The following is a 16,386-nucleotide window of genomic DNA, read 5'->3' on the forward strand; positions in this document are numbered from 1 at the left end:
GATAAGGAGAGAGGGGGTCAGTGGTCCCTGGCGGGTACAGCAGGGTGCAGCTGTGTTGGGTGGGCTCAAGGGCGTGGTGCTATTCACTGAAATCTGGCCTGAGGAGCACAGGCGGCTGCACACAGACCTGCCCACAGGGGAGCCTTTGTTTGGGAACTGGGTCAGCTGTATCTGAGGCAGGGAGTCTTGGTTATGTGAACCTGGACTGGGGGAAGCTGGGAAGGGGTGGGAGGATCAGGAAGCCAGGAGGTGCTCAGGCTTTGAAACCTGCCAAGGTTGAAGTCTTAAAAGCTTGGAGTAAGAAACTGAGCCCTTACTGCTTCCTTGTGGTTCAGGCTGGTCCCGGGTGTGTGGTCTGGCATCCCTGAGGAAGGACAGGGCTTTGTCCCTGTACCTCTCAAGTGGCACTGTAGGGTGGAGAGCCAGTTTGTGCCTGAGGGCACTGGTGCATCTCTAGTTATGACCCTCTTTTGCTTCTGAAAATTATACATGACTTTGGGCATATAAGTATATAACAGTAGGTAAATCAAATATTTGTTGATAATAGTTCATAAAGGAACTTGCTTTAACTAAACATAGGGGTCTTTAATCTCAGCACTTGGGGGGCAGAGGCAAAGGCAGGCAGAGCTCTGTGAGTAGGAATCCAGCCTGGTCTACACAGCAAGTTTCAGACTAGCCAGAGCTACACAGTGAGATCGAAAAAGAGGGTTTTTTTTGCATTTTTATTTTTAGTGTTTTACATGTACTTTACCATTTATTGAAGATGGAAGGAAGTTTGCCCCCTGAAGTGGACGTGTTTTAGTTTTACCTGGATCATTAAGGCTGGGCTGAGATTTGATAACTGCACAATAGAGAATATCAGTTTGCAGAGTTGTTCTACGATTTGATTTTAGAACCACAACATGGAGAATTTTATTTCACTTAAGTGCACAGTGTGAAATGACAGAAGGATGTCTGAGGCCACTTTAGAAACTGTAGAAAATTCTGTCCTAATCTTAAATCAAAATCGAACATCTTAAAGATGAAGTTCAAGTCAGCAACCCAAACTGCAGTTATTAGAACGAAACACGAGCATACCGCCATCTAAAGATGTACTGACCCAGCACGTACTGTAGCAGGGCAGACCTTAGCACAGCCGACTCCATGATGGAGGGGCCACTCGGACTGTGAACCTCGGCATCGGACAGCAGCACCAGCCAGAGGAAAGCAAATACCTAGTCCAGCAGAGTCCACAGCTCTGGGAAAGTCTCTATAAGTACCGCGCGCTAACCGATTGCACCACTGGAGCATTCTGGGGCCACTCGGACTGTGAACCTCGGCATCGGGCAGCAGCACCAGCGAGAGGAAAGCAAATACCTAGTCCAGCAGAGTCCACAGCTCTGGGAAAGTCTCTATAAGTACCGCGCGCTAACCGATTGCACCACTGGAGCATTCTGGGGCCACTCGGACTGTGAACCTCGGCATCGGGCAGCAGCACCAGCGAGAGGAAAGCAAATACCTAGTCCAGCAGAGTCCACAGCTCTGGGAAAGTCTCTATAAGTACCGCGCGCTAACCGATTGCACCACTGGAGCATTCTGGGGCCACTCGGACTGTGAACCTCGGCATCGGGCAGCAGCACCAGCGAGAGGAAAGCAAATACCTAGTCCAGCAGAGTCCACAGCTCTGGGAAAGTCTCTATAAGTACCGCGCGCTAACCGATTGCACCACTGGAGCATTCTGGGGCCACTCGGACTGTGAACCTCGGCATCGGACAGCAGCACCAGCGAGAGGAAAGCAAATACCTAGTCCAGCAGAGTCCACAGCTCTGGGAAAGTCTCTATAAGTACCGCGCGCTAACCGATTGCACCACTGGAGCATTCTGGGGCCACTCGGACTGTGAACCTCGGCATCGGACAGCAGCACCAGCGAGAGGAAAGCAAATACCTAGTCCAGCAGAGTCCACAGCTCTGGGAAAGTCTCGAAATGGACTAACCTTGCCTTTTGCCTTCTGTAGTTCTGCTTCTGGCTAACTGTTCTGTTAACAGAAGTATGCCAAACTGGCCTCGAGTTCAGATATTCACCTCCCTCTGCCTCCCACGTGCTGGGACTAAAAGCACACGCCACCACGGCCCAGCTCAGATCATGGTTTCTGTACTTAAAAGCTTCCTTTCTCACCCTGAGAAAGGCTTGGTGCTCCACTGGGATCCTAGACACCCAGTGTGCCGGCCGCCCGGCTAATAAAGACCCCATGTCTGAACGGTCGTCTCTGGCGGATGCTCCACCACACTTGCATGCTGAGGCGTGACAGTGAGAAAGTAATAGGAAATATTAACATTTTCTACAAGACCAGGAGTCTGTACGTACATTTAAACAGCCCTGGCATCTCTAGCACACAGTAGTCTTGAACCTGAGCCCAGATGTTTGAGGCAGAGTTTGTGGGTTTAGTTTGGCACGATGGCATGCATGGTGCAAGGTATGTGTGTTATGTGCTCAAAGCTGCGGTGAAGGGGTCTCTGGAGGGGATATGGGTGAACACTGCCACTATCTCTTTTATTTTAAATTATTTTTTGGCCAAGGTGGGCTTAGAAACCTTTTCATTCTTTTCCTTCTTTCCTTTCTTCCATTCTTCCCTCCTTTGCTGTCTTTCCTTCCTTCCTTCCTTCCTTCCTTCCTTCCTTCCTTCCTTCCTTCCTTCCTTCTTTCCTTCCTTCCTTCCTATAGAGTTTCTCTACATAGACCTGGCTGTTCTAGAACTCACTCTGTAGACCAGGCTAGCCTTGATTTCACACGCAGATCTGCCTGCCTCTGCCTCCAGGGTGACAGATTTAAAGATGTGCCCCACCACAACTGGCTGGGTTTAGAAATTTTTGCCATTGCTAAGTGTTTTTTGCAATGCCCATATTATGTCACGAGATAATATCTAACCCAAGGTGTAAGAAGCTGTGGCCCACAGCTGTTAAGATGGCTCACTCGGTAAGGACCTGACCAGGGGACACGTGGTATCTTCCCTTCATACATACACACAGTACTCAACAACAACAACAACAATAAAATAAAGCTGTGGCCTTTGTGGAAAGGCAGGCACCTCAGTGAGTTTGAAGGTGGACCAGTAGTCCATAAAGGGACAGCTCTGGACATGGGGCAGTCTGAGAAGGCTTTTTGGAGAAGGGCCTTCACTTACCCAGGGCCAGGTTTTGGAGGGGAAAGTAGTTCCAGGTGTGGGAGTAGAGGGCAGTGAGTTCTTGTGGGAATTCAGAGTTGTGCTAGGCACAGCCTGGTTGGGAATGGAGCCTCAGGGCCAGTCCAGGGTAGCAGTAGCAATAGAGAAACCCCCAGCTGGTACCTCACTTAGCTTAGCTAGGTTTCTGGTGCTGTGGAGCCCGGTCTATGAGGCGATCTTTCACTAGCAGATGCTGCTGCTGTCCTCACAGGCAGGAAACAGAGGCTCAAAGATTAGACTGGTGATGTTCCCAAAGGCCATGCTGGAGCTGTGTGTAGCTGGAGGGCAGGTATTTGTGTTATTTTCCTAGCTCTGTTATCTCTGCGTTCCTGAGGCTCCCGAGGCCCCCAGCAGCTGGGCTCTGGGAGCTCTGCAGAGTTCAGTTCCTCTGATGACGCAGAAGTTGAGAGTTTAGTGAGGCAAAGGTAGACAGGCTGGGCACTGCAGGCCACGAGGAAATGCAGGTTTCATTTTCCTTACCGTATTCAGCCCTTTCCTAGGAGCTGTGGGTGGTGTCTGAGACCCCAGAGGCAGCAGGGACTGTGGACATAGTTTTGACAATTTTGGTTAGTTTGGGGCCTGGCTGGACCTCTAGGGTACAGCTCTGTGGGTCGTATGTTTTGTAGAGGGGTCATATGTTTTTACCACTAGTCCCTGTTGGTGAACTCTGGTTCAGCGGCTTCCGTGTGAGCAGGTCACTGCAGGCCAGCATACTGGGAAAGTAGTTCCTCAAACCTCCCCACCCAGAATAGCCAGTTCACTCCACAGAGCTTTCTGTCTTACAGATACTCCAATGTGATTTTTTTTTAAGTTTTCCAAGCATTTATCTTAATTTAGCAGTTCTGGCAATTTAAGAATTAAACTGTAATGAACTAAGTTTAAATTTAAGCCCACATTCATAAATACCTGCGAAAGGACAGAGCTACCTAAACACCCTATTCTGTGAGGGAATGATCAGAGCAAGCAGGTCCTTGGTCTTCACAACAGCTAGCTTAAATGGGGTGACCCTATTTAAAGCAGCAAAGGGGACAGGGTCCCTGCATGGTAATTCTGTAATTGCCGAATGCTGTAATCCATACTCACAAGCTTGTATAAGAAAAGAATTAAAAAGAAGGAAAGAGGGCTATGGAGATGGCTCCACTGGCTGAGTTCTTGCTGTGCAAGCATGAGGTTGTATTAGCTCTCCAGAACCCATATAAAATCTGGGCGTGACAGCCCACAATTGTAATGCCAGTGCTGGGGGCACAGAGATAGGGCTCTGACTCTCTGCTACTCACCAGCTAGCCAATCTAGGTGAAACAGGGAAGAAATTGACCTCTGGCCTTCCCTCCCAATCCCCCAACCCCCAGCCAGGGCACCCACATCCACACCCACACCCACACATGAGCACACACACATACAGTGACAGAAAGAAAAACAGAATTCAAAATCCCAAGGCAAAAATAGAAAACATACTAAGCAGTGTCCAGGGAAGCCCTGTGACATTAAAAATTGGAAAGACGGAGTGGTTCAGTGGAAGGACACTGGAGGTCCTGAGCTCAATTCCCAGCAACCACATGGTGGCATATGTATATATATAATCTTTAAAAGAGTTGTGGTTTTAAAAAAAAATTGGAAAGACAAAAACTTTTTGTAATTCCGTACAGTCTGAGTGAAGACGCACCCCCCCACCCCAGGCTCATATATTTAAATAATTGGTCCCCAGTTGGTGGAACTCTTTGGGAAGCATTAGGGATGTGGCCTTGGAGGAGGCGAGCCACTGGAGGTGGGCTTTGATGTCTCACAAGCCCACACCATTCCCAGTTAGCTCTCTCTGCCTCCTGCTTATTGACTGAGATGTGAGCTCTCAGCTTCTGCTCTAGCACCATGCCTGCCTGCCTGCCACCATACTTCCCACCATGATGGTCATGGACTCCGACCCCCTAGAACCATAAGGCCCAGCTTAAACACTTCCTTCTACAAGTTGCCTTGGTCATGGTGGCTCTTCAGCAATAGAAAAGTAACTAAGACAAGTTCAGTGACTGTTTCTACAGAACACCTCCTCAACACTGGCCAGCCACACAGCCTGGTCCTGAGTGGATCTGTTGTTGTCCTGTTGCTCTGAGTCCTCTGCTGTCAGCAAAATCCTGAGGGGTCTTGTTGCAGCCACACCCTAGGATTCCTGGCTATCTTCTGTGAGCTCACCATTGTCCTCTTGGGACCTTCTTCCAACCAGGTAGCTCTTACTCATAAGTGGGGCTTCTGTTTCCCAGTCTTTCTCTCTTCCTCTCTCACCTTTGCTCCCTCTACAGATCCAGAGGCTCTGTTTCCTTCTATCTGCGTCTAGAATCCCTCAAGGCTTCCTTCATCCTGCATAACCGGCATTCCTGCACCTCTGCTCACAAGTCCGTTGCTTGGTTCCTCTCTTTCTCCTCCCTCTCCCTCCCTCTCTCTCCCCAGGCCGGGGGAGGCCTGGAGCTCCCGGTCTTGCCTCTTCTGTTTTCTGAATGTTGAGAATTCAGGTGTGCAGCGCCATGCCCAGTTCTTTAATTCAGCTTAGTGTTTAAATGGAAGCAGCTCCCAGAGATTAGTGGCTTCTTGTAGACAGACAGCTCTAGACTGTTACATTGTTCCAATCCTGGCTGTCTCTTAAACACCTGAACACTGTTTCAGCCCTGAACCGTAAAGATTAAGGAGAAAAAACAAAACAAACTTCTGACTCCATTTCCTAACCAACAGGCTCACTGCAACTGAACTGCTGGCAAGGAAAAAGTCAGTTTTCTTCAATGGGATCTCACTGGTACCTTGGCCACTTTCCAGGACAGGCTCCAGGCCCAGGAGTAGTTGGGCAACACAAAATGAATTTTATTTTTTTTAAAGATTTCTTTATTTTATGTATATGAGTACACCAGAAGAAGGCATCAGATCTCAATACAGATGGCTGTGAGCCACCATGTGGTTGCTGGGATTTGAACTCAGGACCTTTGGATGAGCAATCCAAGTTCTTAACTACTGAGCCATCTCTCCAGCCCAAAATGAATTTTATATTCCTGTAGACCTTTTGTCTTATTTTGCTTTTCTTGGTTATTTTTCTTTCTTTTCTTTTCAGTCTTTTGCTTGTTTATTTTGATTTTTGTGGTTTTGTGTGTGTATATTTCTTTTTTTTATTGTTATTGTTTTGTTTTGTCTGTATTTTTTAAGAGAACACACGCACGCACACATGCACACACACACACACATACAGAAACAGACACAGAGAGAGAGAGAGAGAGAGAGAGAGAGAGAGAGTATGAAGGAAGGAAAGAACTTTAACTCCATTATTAGCAGTGAGTCCCAGCCTGGTACCGTCTGGGACCTGGAGCCCTCAGACTGTTTTCCCATTGGGACACTGGAATAACATAACCTGTGTGCTGCTCCCTGAATGACAGTGTCTGTCAAAAGCCCATGGATGTAAACACTGAGGAGGTTAAGTACGGGGGCCACTGGCCATAGTGGGATGCACACGGATGCACATACATCAGTCCCACAGCACATGAGCATGCTCTGCATGCCTTCATATGTTCCTTACATAAACACATACATGCTCTTTCATTAAAAGAAATTGACTACGGAGATAACATAGTGTGTGGCACAAGCATGAAGACTGAGTTCAGTCCCCAGAGCTCATGTAAAAGCTGGGTGTAGGCATATGCCTCTAATCCAGTGCTGGGCACAAGATTAGTGTGTACTATGGCCAGCCAGCCCTACTTAATTGATGAGTCCCAGGTCCTGGTGAGAAACCCTGCCACAAAAACCAAGGTGTCCTGAGGAATGTCAAACATGCATATTTATACACATAAGGATATATGCATGTATAATAAACTTTAAAACCTCCACAAACATTCATATGTGTATATGTGGGTGTATGTTTGTATGTGTGTATGCATTTATGTTTCCGAGCATACTTGTGTGCCTGTGCATGTGTGTGCATGGAGCATGTTCTCTCTCTTCTCTTCTCTTCTCTTCTCTTCTCTTCTCTTCTCTTCTCTTCTCTTCTGTTCTCTCTCTCTCTCCCCCCTTCTTCCCCTTCCCCCTCCCCCTCCCTCCCCCTCTAACACACACGCACACACACACACACACACACACACACACACACACACACCTTCTTTTGTGTCACCCCTCAGTACGTAAGATCATTTCTCAGTTTTCATGTGTTATTCTGACTTGGAAACACCTCTATTAAGCTGCCTTACCACACAGTGATAGAGACAACCACGGGCTCTTTACTAGGAAATCTGTTACTGTTCGCTCCGTATCTGTCTTACCCTACCCTTACTGGCTGGAGTTTGGGTTCCTCCCAATTTCTTGTTTCAACTGATTATCCAGTGAACAATTTTATTCCAATTCCAATGTTTTAATGTGTCAAAGTTTGTCTTTTGTTGTTTTGTTTTGTGGGGGTGGTTGGTTTTTGTTTATTTGCTTGACTTTTTTTTTTTTGGTTAAATAACATTTTATTTTGCATAAATACTACATTTTCCTCATGCCCTCATAGCCTAACAAATACCTAGACCTAGGAGCAATCTTGCCACAGTCTCCTAGGTTTTTTTTTTTTTTTTTTTTTTTTTTTTTAATTATTAACTTGAGTATTTCTTATATACATTTCGAGTGTTATTCCCTTTCCCGGTATCCGGGCAAACATCCCCCTCCCCCCTCCCCTTCCTTATGGGTGTTCCCCTCCCAACCCTCCCCCCACTGCCGCCCTCCCCCCACCAGTCTAGTTCACTGGGGGTTCAGTCTTAGCAGGACCCAGGGCTTCCCCTTCCACTGGTGCTCTTACTAGGATATTCATTGCTACCTATGAGGTCAGAGTCCAGGGTCAGTCCATGTATAGTCTTTAGTTAGTGGCTTAGTCCCTGGAAGCTCTGGTTGCTTGGCATTGTTGTACATATGGGGTCTCGAGCCCCTTCAAGCTCTCCCAGTTCTTTCTCTGATTCCTTCAACGGGGGTTCTATTCTCAGTTCAGTGGTTTGCTGCTGGTATTCGCCTCTGTATTTGCTGTATTCTGGCTGTGTCTCTCAGGAGCGATCTACATCCGGCTCCTGTCGGTCTGCACTTCTTTGCTTCATCCATCTTGTCTAATTGGGTGGCTGTATATGTATGGGCCACATGTGGGGCAGGCTCTGAATGGGTGTTTCTTCAGTCTCTGTTTTAATCTTTGCCTCTCTCTTCCCTGCCAAGGGTATTCTTGTTCCCCTTTTAAAGAAGGAGTGAAGCATTCACGTTTTGATCATCCGTCTTGAGTTTCATTTGTTCTAGGCATCTAGGGTAATTCAAGCATTTGGGCTAATAGCCACTTATCAATGAGTGCATACCATGTATGTCTTTCTGTGATTGGGTTAGCTCACTCAGGATGATGTTTTCCAGTTCCAACCATTTGCCTACGAATTTCATAAACTCGTTGTTTTTGATAGCTGAGTAATATTCCATTGTGTAGATGTACCACATTTTCTGTATCCATTCCTCTGTTGAAGGGCATCTGGGTTCTTTCCAGCTTCTGGCTATTATAAATAAGGCTGCAATGAACATAGTGGAGCACGTGTCTTTTTTATATGTTGGGGCATCTTTTGGGTATATGCCCAAGAGAGGTTGGTTTTTGTTTATTTGCTTGACTTTTTTTTTGTATTGATCCCTAGAAATGGATTTGTTGGAATAAAGAGAATGTGCATTTAAGATGTTTGGAGGGCTGGGGACTGTTTGCTGCTCCATCCAGAGGATAGATCCTAAGCTCGATGCCCAGAATCCATAAAAAGAGTCAGATGTGACGACATACACCTAATCTAGCCCAGGGAAGGCAGACACAGTTGGATCAATCTCTGGGTCCAAGGCAAAGGCTCCTGAGCACATAGGGTAAACACACGTGCACCCTCTCCGAGACACAGACATGCACACACATGTACGTTTGCACAAAGAAGCTTGGAGAGTCTTCCAAGTTCCTTTTCAAAAATAATTAAACTTATGTCTGCCAACAGTGTTAGGGGAGGTGGGTGCCAATCTTTTTCCTTTTGGCAGTGTGGCAGTCAGGAGGAGATATATGATAACTTGTGTTTCTGTGGCTGACAGTTCAGGACTATTCGTATGATTATTGCCCTCTCTGTTTTTATTCTTCTGTGAATTTATCCTTACTCTTTCTTTCTATCTATCTATCTATCTATCTATCTATCTATCTATCTATCTATCATCTGTCTTTCCATCTGTCCATCCATCCATCCATCCATCCATCCACCTATGTATCATCTATCTTTCTATCTATCTATCTATCTATCTATCTATCTACCTACCTACCTACCTATCATCTGTCTGTCTATCCATCTATGTATCATATATCAATCAATATATAATAATATATATATTGTTGAGACAGAGCGTAGCTATGTAGCCCAGGCTAGTCTAAATTCCCGATCCTCTTGCTTCACCTGAATACTGGGATTGCAGACCACCACAGCTGGCTGGCTTGTCTGTCTGTCTGTCTGTCTGTCTGTATGTATGTCTGTCTGTCTGTCTGTCTAGACAATGTCTTTCTTTGTAGCCCAGGCTGGCCTTGACCTCTGTCATCCTCCTCTGCCTCAGAAGTGGTGGGATCGTGGAGTGATTGTCTGCATGAGATTTTAGTTTCCGTGGCCTCCTCTTCTGGCTTCATCCTAACTCTGTACACTTGGGCTCTTACTAGTGATTGAAGCTCTTGGTCCATTCGGAGCATGGAGGGCCTTTTCCTCCACTCTCAGGGGCTTAGGGCATTCTCTCTCAGATAGGGGTACTCAGGAAGGTATTTTGGAAGGCAGAACTTCAGGGTGCTGATGTAGGGTTGGGAAGAGCAGGCATAGCAGGATCAGCCTCTATTGAGCAGGCTGATTTCTGGACTTCCCAGGAGGCAGTCTGGGGCCCAAATACTTACAGTGCACCATCCCATTGTTCTCTGTGGGCTCGGAAAGGTGCTGGGCACACCCTCATTTTCAAGGACTTTAAAAACTATATTTTGCCTTGGATTCTGTCCAGGACATCCCTGGACTTCAGGGTAATATTTCTTTTGTCTTTCTCTGGACTGAAGTGGAAAACTATTTAGAGTAACCTCTGGACAGCCTCTAGGGAGTCAGATCCCGGAAGGAAGCTGCCTGAGGCCAGGAGGGTTCAGGGGCTGGGGAAGGTCATACCACCTCTCACTTCCTGCCTTTCCCTGCCAGGCAAACATAGTTCAGGGCCCAGGAGGCTCAGATCGTGAGTGTTTCTTCCCTGGAGTGAGTGTGTGTGTGTGTGTGTGTGTGTGTGTGTGTGTGTGTGTGTGTGTGTGCACCCCAGGATGGACAGGGGCTGTGACTCATGATGACAGGATGCAACCAAGTCACTGGAGAGTGAATTGTGAGATATATATGAAACTGACCCATAGTGACCATACTTGAATATTCCTAGTATTACCTGCTTTCTACTTCTGTTGATTCTCATTTTCTCTTACTATGCCTGCCTCCCTCCCTCCCTCCCTCCCTCCCTCCCTCCTTCCCTCCCTCCCTGTTCTTCCTCCTATTTGAAGGTAAGTCATAATCTTCACAGTTGTCTGACCCTAAATATTCCAGGGCAGATTTCTTAAGACGAGGGCTATTTCTTTCCATAGCCAAGCACCATATTAGCTTTAGTAGATCTGTTATATGGATGAACTTGATGGATGGAATCTACGCTTTATATTATCCTATTAACTGATGAAGAATGCTTTTCCAAACAGTGCCTGCCCCTCCCCCAGAACCAGATCCAATCTAGAGTCTCATATCGAGTGATGTTTCTTTAGCTTTCTAGATTTTTTTTGTTTGTTTGTTTGATTTTTTTTTTTTTTTGGTTCTTTTTTTTTCGGAGCTGGGGACCGAACCCAGGGCCTTGCGCTTCCTAGGCAAGCGCTCTACCACTGAGCTAAATCCCCAACCCCTGTTTGTTTGATTTTTTAAGAGAATCTCACTTGGCTCAGGATGGCCTGCTTGCAGGGTAGCTGGGGCTGACCTTGAGGCCCCAGTCTTCTTGCCTCCATCCCCCGAGGGCTGGTATTGTGGGTGTGTGCTGGCAGGGGCTGCTAGCCTAGACTCCTTTAATCCCACCCTCTTTATCTCTCAGGACAGTTCATTTTCATTTAAAACGTCTTTACTTTAAAAGTCCATATATTTTGTGTGTTTGGATGTTTGTCTACATTTATCTCTCTATCCGTCTGTGGGCCTGGTGCCCACAGAGATCAGATGAGGGCATCAGGTCCCCTGACACTGGCATTACTGATGATTATGTGGGTGCTGGGAATGAAGCTCTTCACTTTCCCTCCATTGGAAATCGTCAATGCTTGCTCAGGATCACTGTATGCTGCTGAGGTGCTGTGTTTGTCTTAGGCTCTGGGGAAACGGGTATGTCTCCCTGGGTATGCATGCGTCTCTCTGTGGCCTGACCTGGGGCTTATTTCCCACTGTGCATTGCTGTGCATTCTTCCTCTCAGGGTTAAAGCTGTGCTCTGGGTAAATGTGCTTCTCCTCAGGATGTCTACCTCACCCAGCACCTGTGGTGCGTCTTCCCTGATCAGCCTCCCCAGGATGCTGCAGACTGGTCTCCAGCACTCCTTCCGCTTGTGTCCAACTGGCCCATGGGAGCTTATCTACCCCCACCACACTCTTGAAGTCACAGTGGGGTGTCAGTTCTGAGCACCAACTGTGCTTTGTCGACCCAGGCTTTCGGGGTGGGGGGAGCTCACCCTGGCTCTGGTCCTTTGCTTCCATGTCTCTATCATGGAAGGTGTTCTGGAGGGAGGAAGAAGCCATTCCCTAACCAGGCTGTTTTGTTGAAGTCTCCCATTGCTGGGCCACAGTCTCCCTGTGTCGCGGGTGTATGTGTAAGTCTGAGGGTAATTTGGGGTATTAAACCTTAGGCATTTTTTCACCTTGTTCTTTGAGACAGGGGCCCCTCATATTGGCTACACTGACTGTCCAGCAAGCTTTGCCCCGCTGGTACAGGAGAACACCACCATGCCTGGTTTCTTACGTGGATACTGAGGATCAAACTCAGGTTCTGTCCTGATGCCTGGGCAGCACCGCTTTGCCAACTGAGCCATGCTCACAGTCTATCCTGCATGGACTTTTGAGATTTATCCTTATTCTCCCTTCAGAGGTCAGACCTCATCGGAGCCTCAAAGCCATTTATTTCATAATTGAGAACCTGCAGAGGACATCGAACGGGCAAGCAGGCGGGAATCAGTAGCAGAATTTACTCAGCTAGCCAAACTCCAGGCCACGCCCTGCCTGCTGCGGGGACCTTCCTTACCGTCTCCAGGGACTGGCTAACTGGGAGGGTCAGTGTCCCCAGGTCAACAAGGCTCTGGATGTTAGAGCATCAGAACACAGGAAAGCACTGAGCAGGCATGGCTTGTGCCTGAAATACCAGCCCTGAGGAGGCTAAAGCAGGAGGATCATGAGTTCAGGGTCTGTTTGAGCTACATAATAAGACCTTATCTCAAATAAAAGCAAAACGAAAGTCACCAGAAAACAAAAGCAGGGTGAATACGGTTCAGACTAAGGGTTTTGCAGGGTTTTTGCTTTGTTTTGAGTTGAATTAGATTAAATTAATGAGCTGTACCCTTCCCACCACTGACCCGTTATAATTACACATGTTTGCGGAGTCCAGTGTGATATTTTGATCCACCACACTGAGGCGATGAACAGTTCCCCCTCCTTATCTTGCCTTCAAGCCCCTCTCTTCGAGAGCCCTCCTGTGCTATGGACTTATTACATCCACGTGTGTTTAAGTACCTGCTATCCAGGCTGCCTCACCCAGCACCCCCACCCCCATCATGCTACTAGTAATCATTCTTTTATTTATTTATTTATTTATTTATTTATTTATTTATTTATTTATTTATTTATTTATTTTTCATGTATGTGAGTACACTGTAGCTGTCTTCAGACACACCAGAAGAGGACATCAGATCTCATTACAGACGGTTGTGAGCCACCATGTGCTGGGATTTGAACTCAGGACCTCTGGGAGAGCAGTCTGTGCTCTTAACCACTAAGCCATCTCTCCAGCTCACTAGTAATCACTCTTATACATTCCAGTCTTTTTTTCATTTTTGCCAAAGATGACCTTGAGCTCCAGATCCCCTGCTTGTACCTCCCAAGTGATAGGATTACAGGTCTGTACCACCATATCTAGTTTGTATGGTGCAGGAGATCAAACTTAGGGCAACCAGCATGCTAGGCAAGCATGTTGCCCTGTCAGCATAGGCTCAGAATCAATTTAAAAGACTATTTTGGATGTGTGGGCGTTTTGCCTGCATGTGTATATATGCCCTGCACGGGTACCAAGCCTATGGAGACTAAAAGAGGGTGCCTCATTTCCTGGAGCTGGAGTTATGAACAGTGGTTAACCATGATGTGGGTGCTGGGAGACCAAACCCAGGTCCTCTGCAAAAGCAGCAAGTGCTCTTAATGGATGAGTCATCTCTCCAGCCTCCCACAATCAATCGTGGAACACCCACATACGAAAGGGAATATTCAAAACTTGACTGCCTCTATCTTGCTTAACATAGTATTCCCCAGGTGCATCCGTTCTGCTGACATGATAGAGTATTAACTTTCATGACTGAGTAGCATTCCATTAATATAGCCTAATATTCCAGAACGTATGTATGTAGACACCACATAATTATGCATTCACCAACGGATGGGCACCTAGGTGGGGTCCATGCTTAGTTCTTTGCAAACAAGTACATCAAGCATGTCTTTTGCACTCTGGCATTTCGTTGGGGGTCTAGACCTAGAAACGTGAAGCTGGGTGCTATGACAGATCCAGTTTTAGTTTCTTGAGGAACCTCCATATGGTTAATGCAGTCTTGAGTTTTCATTTCATTGGTCTTAGCGTGGCGTAGATGATTCCACAGCCTTTATTGCTCCATCACCAAGATGGTTGAGAGCTTTTCCCTTTTCTTAGGCAGTAGATAGTATGATCTAACTCTCGTTTGGACTTTGTCTTAGCGCTTGACCAAGTCTTGAGAACTTTTGGTAGACATGTATTATTTCACAGCAGAATTTCATAGCACAGAGGTGCTGTGCTGTATCTAACGCGGTCTTGGGCGGCGGACGGCTGGGTTGCTTTTGTGCTTTGTTCTTACAAACAATGATGTAGTAAGACTGAGTGTTTTTTAAACAAAATTGTTTCCATCTTTTCAGACTTCATTAGCATAAACTTAGCCCCGCCTCCTCCGCCTTCACACATACTGCACAAGCCTAGGCCTGGAGGCTCCCACGCGCATCCGTCTGACAGGGCATTGGCATGCGCAGATAGGTTAGGGAATGAACACTTTCTTCCTGGGGGGAAATGTGTGTCCTGTCGAGTCTCAGCTGCTCTCCCTCAGCAATGCCCATTCCTGCCTTCTCTTTCTTTGGGATGGCAGAGTCTCTTTAAGTCCCCATGTTTCTGCTACCATGATCCTGTGGTTCTGAAACAACAAAGCTAAGAGAAATGACCAGAGGAGGAAAGCTGGGAGGGTCTGTGGTGTTGAGGTGGGGCCAGGCCCACAGGGCTGCTTCTGGCTTGATAGGGTCTGCCACACCCTGCTGGCTCCCACAGCCTTGGCCCTTGCAGGGTTCCAGGTCCCTCCTTGATTCACTGGACTCTTGTTGATGCCACAGGGCACTTGCCAGACCACTGACTGCCCATAGAGCCAAGCTTAGCAGACACCTTGCCCCAGAGCTTGCATTTCAGTATCTGTCTTCAGATGGGTCAGACCAGGGTTTGGGCTCCCAAAGACAGGGGAAGGGAATTTGGGGAGGGGCTTTAATGTCCTATTTCCTTTGCAGATTAAAATGGATGAATTTGTGGCTTTCTCCACAACTCGTGATAGAGCCTCAGACCTCATTAGCCCACCTCCTTAAGTCTCTGCAATTTGTCCTTTCCCACTGAGCCGTACTTCCACATCCCTCACCCGCACAGGAGGCTCTGTCTCTGTGACTCTTCCAAATGTGTCACCACAGCCTTGCCCGTGGGTCTTTGGACAGGTGGCCTCCAGTCCTTCTCCCTCAGGACATAGGACAACCTGGTAACTTGCAGGGCCTAGTCCTCGTTCCTGTGGGGGCACATTCGACAGCCCCCACAGAAGTGTCAGGGAGGAAATAACAGTCACTCCTCTGCAGCTCTGGGGGCAGCCGGAAGGGCTAGGGCTGGCAGAGGTGGAGCCAGCCCTTCCTTCTGCATTTCCTGCCATTGTTCACCACCCCACTTCCTGGAATTCTCCCTGCTGTCTGGGATGGTTTGCCAGCGAGCCAGGCTCAGGTGGTCCACCTTTACTCTGGGCCTCTGGCCAGGGCTCCTAATACCAGCTTCAGCCACACTGAGCTATTTGGTCCACTAGACTGCCGTCTGTTGTTACCATTCTTCTGTTGAGCCTGGCCTTTCTGCTGCCAAGGCCAGAAGCCTCAACTGCAGACACTGCCCTCACTCCATGGGACAGGTTGCTTGATCCAATCGCTCTGGTCTGCTGCCAAGGATTCCCATAAAGCACAGAGTGACTCTGATCTCTTATGTCACAGGGAATCCTGTTTGAGGACACTCTGTTCACAATACTGGGGACTATTCCCTTGACAGTCTCTTTAGGTTACACCTAACAAGAGCCCCTGCTTAGGAAACCGTAGTGCAAAGCTTCCTGTCAGTGCTAGGGGACAGAGAAGCCCACATTCTAGAAGTCTTAACCTTCGTGGGACTTAAAAACCCTGTAATAACCTTCCTTTGCTCTTCTTTAAAGAAATAAATGCCAAGCCAGATGTGACAATGCACACCTTTAATCCCAGAATTCGGGAGGGAGAAGCAAGCAGATCTTTGTGAGTTCAAGGCCAGTCTGGTCTGCAGAGTTCCTGGATAGCCAGGGCCATACAATGAGACCCTGTCTCAAACAAAACAAAACAACAAAACAGAAAAACAAAATAAATGTAAGAGAAGGGCGGGGGGATGGCTCAATGGTAAAAGCATGTGCTGTGTGAAGACCTGAGTTCAAATCATCAACATCCACATAAAGGGTAGATCCTTATTTTGGGCATCTGTGATTTTAGCTCTCCTACAGGAACATGGGAGGGAGAGGCAGGAGAATCCCCAGGAGTATGAGAGGTAGTTGGTATGAAGTATGGAGCAGAAAAACAGTGAAGAGACCCTGCCTCAAATGAGG

General features: G+C 47.4%; 1 protein-coding gene across 24 annotated transcripts in view; it reads left to right on the forward strand.

The window, feature by feature from the left end:
- The window catches only part of Dysf (dysferlin), a 199,814-nt gene that overhangs the window by 30,610 nt on the left and 152,818 nt on the right, over positions 1-16,386 (forward strand).

The sequence above is a fragment of the Rattus norvegicus genome, chromosome 4, assembly GCF_036323735.1.
Source record: "Rattus norvegicus strain BN/NHsdMcwi chromosome 4, GRCr8, whole genome shotgun sequence".
Taxonomy (NCBI): Eukaryota; Metazoa; Chordata; class Mammalia; order Rodentia; family Muridae; genus Rattus; species Rattus norvegicus.